Consider the following 8944-nt stretch of genomic DNA (forward strand, 5'->3'; position numbering starts at 1 on the left):
TTCATCGTGCTTGACTTCAACATTGCTCACTGTAATGTTTTTCAGTGTTAAGCCACGTAATTATGCCAAGCGCACACGGGAAAAAATCCGATCTCCGTAATGAGAAAAATGACTCATGATTTCATGAACAAAGCGTATTTTCATCTTATGAAAATACACCATGAATAATATTCATGATATCATGAGAAACTTTTGCGTAACGCAGCAAACATTCCCAAAATCATGAATTATCCGAGTTGAAATCATGATCTAAATTCATGGGTTTAACTTTTAACCAAAAAATGTAAAAAGAATAAAATAAAGCATCAGACTGGATTCGAACCATATAACCTTGAGATCATTAAACCTATTCTTTGACCACTTGACTATCAGTACTCGTATAAGATGGAAGATAAAATGCGTATAAGAGATACCTATATAGTGCGGTTTTTGAACACAGTTTGCCAAGTACGTGTAACGCTTGTAGCAGTCTTGATTCCACTGCATTATGAAACCATGAATTTCCATGACGAAATCATGAATCATTGTTACGATTTCATGCGATGGCAAGTTTTTTTCATTTCATGATTTTTTATTCATGAAAATGGAATCGGATTTGTTTCCGTGCACGCATGTAAACTGTGATGAACATAAACGTGTCTGCTGAATTTTTTAGCTTCTTTATGCAGAGTCTGCTTCCGTCCGTCGTCGGTGTCGAGCGCAAATTTCTTTTCAGTTAAACGGTAATTTAGTGAAAAATGACTGTAGAGTGTCAAATTTGTTATATTAAATGTGAAACTGGAGGTTTTAATAAAACACCTCAGGGTGCATACGAATATTGGAATTTATGAGTGTCCTATCGTGTGTCAAGTTTATTGTATTACTTACAGGATTTCCTGACACCATAATCAATTCGGTTCCTCTGCAGAAGGCGTCCACTACTGACTCTTTTCTTCATCGAGCAGTAAACCATTCGCAAAATATCATTACTGTAGTTCCAACTTTAACAGATGCATAAGAAACATCTTTACTGAGTGCAGGAACAGTTCCAAACATGGTTGATGAAGATCAAAACTACCATTCAGAAGATGTTCCGACTTCCCATGATCAGGAAAGTATGTCGTACGCTGAGGACCCGATTGACGAAATCGAAATCAAGCCTTCTGAAGTGCAACAAGAGAAAACCGAAGAATTTCTACTCTGCGAGCAACATCACAACGGATCTGAAGAACAACAGGAAAACATTGCCCCAAAAATTGGTTCAAAAAAGAAAACATCCGAGGATCTGGCATTACAAAAGAGCACGAAGAAGCATGCTTCTACTGAAATGAAATTTCGATCGTTCAAAACTAGTAAAAAATTAGTGATGGTTTACTTAAACGTTTGTCTGACCTTCAAAATTTTCGTGACAATAATCCGGCTCTGACTGTTCCGCGTTCGATTCTACTTTCAAAGTCCGATATGAGCAACCTTTGCAATGCAGTTGTCGACCAGCTTAGGTTAATCGATACTCGTATCAGTGCGTGCGTTATAGAAGTAGTAGCCAAACAAAACATAGGGAAGTTCCCATGTTTGAATTTTGTCGATGATGACGGCTACGGAAACGGTCAGAGTTTCGTTGTATGGAAGAATAAAATGATTAACAGAAGCACGTACCTGAATCGGTTCAAGGATCCAGATGTACCAGTACCATCTACTTCTGAAGTGAAAAGAAATCGGAACGTGAGAGCCGAAACATTGAAAGAGTATTGGGAGCATCCATCGAAGGAATGTGCCAAGGAGCTGATGTCTAAACTAATGCGGGACGAGCCCAGTCTATTAACTGAAGGATTTTTGGAACAATCACAATCCTACGTCCGCTTCCGATTTGATCAAGGAACCCTAAAGACGACACTTGATGGACTTCCCGTTCTCATACGGCGACAATTGCTAAGCTTTCATTTTGAAAAAGCTACCGGTGTTGCAGCAGACTCTTTGGGAACGTACTTTGCAGCAAAACGGAACAAGTTGATTGACTATTCAAGAAGCACATGTAAAAATCTACACTTGGAAGATGCAACCTCAGACTACGAGATCCTGAAATGTCTGTGTTCACTGTTGGGTGAAAACCTTTTGGATTTGATCGAACAGAAAGAGGTAATTTTGTGAAAATGTGTATATTGTAAATAGTATATTAAAACAATGATTATTCGACAGATAGGAACTCCTCTGCTCCAAATCACCACCAAAGGTCCAGGACCAGCAATCGTTGCCGTAGGTAAGGAATAGAAAAGATTTAGATTTGAAGCCAACATGGGTTAAGATACATTTTTAAAATCGATACACGTCAGATCAAGACTCGGATCAAGATTAGGGTAAAGTGGGACAAGATGGGCCGGTTTGTAATTTTTTTATTTTTTTATTTGTCAATATCTACAGGTTCAATGCTTTTTCAAACCACCATGGGGGTTATAAAGATCCTGTTGATGTTGACAAACAAAATAAACAAATAACATTTATGATCCATCTTGCCCCGTGACCCATCTTACTCCACCTTACCCTACTATTTATATGCTGTTTCAGGCGTAACATTTGATAACGGCACAAAAGCTTTTGTAAACAAAAGTTGTAACGCCCTTTCCACGCGCACCGAATAACGCCCACGCAAACCAATACCACTATCGGTAAGGGGAGAATTTTCCCTACCCGATGATGTTGTTGGTTTGCCTGGGCGTACTTAGATTTGCATGTAAAAGGCCTTACAACATTTGTTTACAACAGCTTTTGTGTCGTTTTCAAATGTTACGCGAGATTTCATAGTTGACCCACCCTAATAGACACGTTCCTTTTGTCAATTTAATTGAACGATTTTTGTTTCTTTACAATTGTTTGCAGATATAGGTAATGGGAAACTAATGTACAACGTATTTGCCGAGCAAGTACGATTGACTGAAGGTACCGAGCGCATAATTATTGCCATCACCGATCTTATGTGTGTTCATGTACATGAAATGTGAATCCAAATTTCTGGAATTCGTGCAGGAGTATTTTTTGAAAATACTACCACTAACTGGGTCGAAGTCCAGAGCAACGCGAAAGAACCATCAGCAGCGAGTTGTCACCAGAGTCATCACAGCAATCGCCAATCATAATGTGAAGGAACTCAATCAATGACAATCATTTTAAACAAGATGTGCAATTAAATACTATTTTACCTTACGTCTAATTGATTACATGAATAGATTTAATTTAATATGTAATAAAGTTATCTCTATACTCTACATGAGTTCAACAAAGAAAAGACTAAAAGAAAATAATTTGAAGCATATTTATTTGTGACAAAATGGAAACCGAAATGGAATATTACATTTGCTTTGGCTCACAATGGGTATTAAATGGACAAAAATTACGTCAAAATGGAAATTACGATAGGATTTAAATTAACATTTACATATTAGTTTACGCTCGTTTTAAATTTACATAATATGTTTTTAAAGCCATGTAAATTTATAGCGTAACTGAATATTAAATATATTCAGCCGCTCCATTTGTGTGCATCTGATTAATCGTAAATTTACATGATTTTTTTTAGTGTGTATCTCCAGGAGTTTGGAACAGCGATGGGTAATCCGCTCTCACCCACCATTGCGGACCTAGTGATGGAAACGTTGCTGGACACTACAGTGGCAAGGCGAGTAAAAAGTTTCTCCACCAACGTCGACTCAAAAACGGTCACAAACACGATTTTCTCCCAACTGAAGCTGAACGACTCCCGGCGAAACTAATAAATCGCCTCGTCAATCGATCGAGAGAACGGCGCATCAAAACACAAACCGATGACGTCACTAGCCGATCGATGACACAAGTCGGACAGCTGACCGGCCAAATACGGAAAAGCTTGAAAAAAGACTACCCCAATATCATCACCAGTGCCAAAAATAAGAAGACGGTCGGCAACCTACTGCTGACGGTGAAGGGCAAGTTGGACCAAAACAACAGATCGAACGTCATCTACAGGCGCATCATGCTACGTAGGAATGACGTCAATCACACTGAAAGTCCGGATCGCCGGCCATCGTTCCTGTTCCAACAGACTGCAAACCATGTGGGAACAAGGGAAGACAGCTGAAGATTACGAGATAGCAACACTACGAGAACGAACAGCACTATTGGATCACTCCGTGACAAACCAACACGTTTTCGCATTCGATCTCACACAGATACTGGATTCTAGTCTTAAAAAACAAAATCTACCAATACTCGAAACATGTCACATTATAAACACATCGCACACTGTCAACAAGCGCACAGATACAGACAATTTGAGTAGCACCTATGCTGGCGTTCTTCACACAGTGAAAAACAATAGATGTTATAGACGAACCAGTGCTGCAAAATCTCGACAGTACACGGTGATATTGACTATTCTGCTTTGGTCACTAATTTGAGCTAACAGTCATAGTCAAGGCAAACCATGGCAATTGTCAATGACAATGGTGTCAGTGACGAACATGTGCAGATTTGTTTATTAGCTAAATTTGTAACGAAATTAAATGACTTGAGCAAAACAATTACATGGATTCATTTTAATGAACAAGTATCTACGTCCTGAGTTACTTGGATAACAATAATGTGACACAGAATGTACTAAATTACACTTTTTGTTACCAGGTGAATCTTTGTCATTGACGAAAAAATCGTGACAATTGTGCCTATGCTGTGGGCTCTTAACACTAAAACGGAATTTAGTTGGTAAGTAAAACAGAAAAATGAAATTTCAACATTGTATTTAAAAAACATAGACAGGCTACGTAGACAGTTTTTTTGGAATTTTTGATCCCCCCCCCCTCCTCCTACGTAGATAATTGTCCATACATTTTTTTAATTTGTATGGGCCGTGGATAATTGTCAACCCCCCTAACCTGTCTACGTAGTTTATAAACAGCCCCTGAATGAATTGTCCCATGCTTGTTAACCTGTTTTGTATTCTTCAAGATTTCGTAAGGTATTTCTGAGATTCCCTGGCTCTCTTGCAAGAAAACTTATTTTATTTGTTTATTTGTTTATTGAAAAATTCAATTGATAATTATTGTCTAAATGAATAGAACTCAAACTAAATAGTTACGGTCAACGGTATGGAAAAGGCCACGTAACCGATGACGAAACACGTCAGCTGGTACATTAAAGTCGAACATATAAAAGAAGTTGTTGAATTGCCGGCTGATTGCTCGAATTGGCGTTGACGAAGAGGCCTCTCAGGGGCATACATATTTAGCTGAGCCAGCAGTGTTGGACAGTCAATGTCACCCGTAAGCAGCTTTCCAGCGAACATAGTTTGAGCGACCGTCCGTCTCACCTCTAAGGGTTCGATTCCCAGGATACGGCAACGCTCCTCGTACGATGGCAAGTTTGTTGGGTCACGCCAGTTGAGCAAACGAAGAGCATATCACACAAACTTGCGTTTAACGGATTCAATTCTAGTGATCCAGCTAGCATGGAAAGGTCACCAAACTACTTATGATCGCTCGAGCGAATAGTAAAATGACCTGAGGCATAGCGAGTCACAGAACTCGTCGGAAATTTTTGAAAATAAAGCCCAATTGTCGATTAGCTCTGGAGATGATTTCATTGTAGTGGATTCTGAAAGTGAGTCTGTAGTCCAAGGTAACGCTGAGATTCTTTATGTGCTCTACACGCGCAAGGCAGCGTCCGTAGAGAACATAGTCAAACATGATTGGTTCGATTTTTCGGTGATAGGAAATAATGTTACATTTTTCGATGCTTAGACTCATCGAATTTCTTGAGCAACAGGCAGCAAAAATATCTATCATAAATATTCTGAAGATCGCAACAGTCCGAGAAACTTTTAATAATTTTGTAGATTTTCGTATCGTTTTCATGGAAAACGCGGCATTCTGATGGTATCAGGCGACGTCGTTTAAAAAGATCGCAAACAGTAGCGGTCCTAGGTTACTGCCTTGCGGAACTCCCGAGTTGTTTAAGAAAACATTCGATTCCGACGCGCCAATCTTAACCCATACATAGCGATACACCAAGTAAGATCTAAACCAATCCACAGTCGTTGACGAGACGCCAGGTATCTCTAGCTTGGCCAGCAATATATTATGGTCCACCGTGTCAAATGCATAAATATATGCAGCATCGACTTGTCATTCTGAATCCATGCATCGCAGACAGTTATAAGTTATTTGCACCAGGTTCGTGGACACGGAGCGCTTCGGGTAAAGGTCGTATTGTTCTGTATCGATATAATTTTTGCAGCACGCGAACAGACCATCATTCATGATAATCTCGAACAGTTTTGACCAGGCACACAGGGAGGTGATGCCACGATTATTTGCAACATTCAGTTTATCTCCTTTTTTGCAGACTGGAAACAAATAAGAAAGTTTCCAGCGGCAGAGGAACTCACATTGCTGTGAAGAGGGATTAAAAAGCCTCGCAAGTGGATGGCAGAGATTGGCTACACAACGTTTTAGAACTGATGACAGAATGCCTTAAGATCTGGCGGTGAACGAGAGCTTGAGTTTGCGTGTTGCGGCTATCACCGCAGAATCGCTTCATTTCAAGCAATATCATTTTCGTGTAAGTCATTGTGTTTCGTGTTATCGAGTCACGATGAACATTCCTCCTATCAAATATGACTTGGCTATCGCTTGTTTCGTTCGTCAAGTACATCAGTTCATTTCATTTGAAGCAAAGACTTGTTTCAATTGACGCAGTGAATGACTCGAAAACTGCTTCCTCCGGTTTTTTTCCACTTTCACTTCAATTCGGGGCTCATTTGACTTGTCACGCGTCGCGTCGTTAGGCATCATAATGGTATATCCGGATAGTATCCACACAATATCGGTTGCCGATAGGGATGGCATCGGGATTATATGCAGTAATAAAATGTTGTTTTATATTAAACGAAAATTAAATTAACCAGGCAGGGATATTTTCGAAACGGGTACGAAGCGTAGATACAGAAAATCGATATCAGACGTCATTTTAGAATCGCATATGGCGGCCATCGGGTTTCGTAAAAAGTGTCAAATACCATAAGATCTGGGTATTTTCGGAACGAAATGGCGTTGGATACCGATTTTCAATCTCTGAACATTGTCCCGATTCCAAAAATACCTATATTGATGGGTATTTGACAGTAATTCCTACTTTTTCTTAAACTGGAAGCCGCCATATTGGATTTCAAAATGGCGTCACATATCATTTATCGATCTCTAGACTTCACCCCGATTCCAAAAATATCCATATTTATGGGCCGGCGTCAGTATTTCCAACTTTTTCTTAAATCGTATGCCGCCATCTTGACATCCACGTGCCCAGATCTATGCGCATGCGCATAAATGAATCGAGTGAACAGTCAAAAATATTTAGTCATAAAAACTGCGCGAATTAGGATCGAACAGGTTTTCTTCAATGCGACAATGAAAGACTAAATTAACACGAGTCAAGCCAAAACAAACAGCATCGAAAGTGGTTCTGCTCGAAGATAAGACAGAATGACTTTCAATTGAAGGTGATGGTTTACAGCTTCGTCTTCGCTTGACGATTTTCGATTGAAAGTGACTTTGTAGGGCCCAGATCACCATGTCTTCTGAAATGCGCGGAATATCGAAACTAAATACATCACGTGGCATCCCAACAGGAGCATCCAGCACTTGTGTCACGAAGCGGAGAAATCGTGGAACGCTTTCTTGAAATGACGAACAAACAAGTTGCATTTTTCTCTTTCGCTATTAACCGAGTCATTCCCGAGAAACACGGAACAAGGCACCCGGATTGCTTCCGTTTGCAGTTGACAAACGACCAACAAAATTTCGAATAAGTGCGAAGGTTCGCTTCCGTGCGTCTCATGTGTCGATTATAGAGAAAACGATTGTAATTTCAATAACTACGACTCGCAAAATTTAACAGTCGTTTGTACACACTACGAAAAAGTCGTGTAAATTTCGGTTCCTGAGTTCGACACATTTTTTTTTTGTTAATTACTTTATTTGTACAGGCTCAATTGAATAAACTTTACAGAGCCAAGTTATCATTTTCTTTATACATTATAAATGTCTTAAATCTAAAATTAAAGGATTTGACCGATTACTCGCGGTCTTCTCGAGGTTAGTGGATGACAATTGTTTGGATGGGGAGAGGGAAAAGGAGATTTGGAATATGATTTATGATTAAAAAATTTCACTATTTCTAAAACATATACTTAATCCTATCGACGTTATATCAACTCTGTAATTATACAATTATTACAGAAACAAATATACAAAAAAAAAAACACACACACACAAACATACACACAAAATACAAACTTAACACAAGGTTAATCAAACTTATAATCTATGGTTAATATTCTTAAAGAAAACATATATGAGTTGCATAAACTCCAGATCGCGTCTAGCCAAAATATCCCGAACTGGGACATTAGGTTGTCTACCTCGAGCCTGAAGGGAATCGCACAGCTCAGATCTGACTCCACGATGCTCAGCACAAGATCAAAGGATGTGATCTACGTCCTGGTAACCTTGTCCACATTCAATGTCAATTGCTTCAAGAGGGTTTTCACAGAAGGAAGCATTTCCAGAACAATGCTTTGGAGAGGACCAGAAATATTGAGGTACTTGAGAATATCGTCCACAATTTTATCAAATGAGAACAACCCAGATGAAGAAGGGACTTTTGTTCTTAAAAAATGGGTCATCAGCGGTCTTTGATGTCCCCGGAAGAGATGGAAAATTTTGGTTATAGTCAGTTCTGCGGAAACCAGGAGGTGTTGAAACTTCCTTTTTTCCATCACTCATTGATTTGGGCAAGCTGATTTGGGGTTCCTTATCTGCAACTTTCCGCGAACGGATGCGTTTTCATTTCCGTGCAGAACCTTCCGGAAAACTGAAAGAAACTCCCTCCTCCCAACTCGTCATCAGACAAAACAGCAAAGGGATTTTTGTCGTTGGTTGAT

General features: G+C 39.4%; 1 pseudogene; it reads left to right on the forward strand.

Annotated features, from left to right (window-relative positions):
- Window positions 1–1033: 1033 nt before the first annotated feature.
- LOC135697911 (uncharacterized) lies at window positions 1034–3132 on the forward strand (annotated as a pseudogene).
- The last annotated feature ends 5812 nt before the right edge of the window (window positions 3133–8944 follow it).

This window comes from Ochlerotatus camptorhynchus, unplaced genomic scaffold, assembly GCF_037179485.1.
Source record: "Ochlerotatus camptorhynchus isolate MF236.1 unplaced genomic scaffold, CSIRO-AGI_Acam_v1.1 ptg000079l, whole genome shotgun sequence".
NCBI classification, from domain to species: Eukaryota; Metazoa; Arthropoda; class Insecta; order Diptera; family Culicidae; genus Ochlerotatus; species Ochlerotatus camptorhynchus.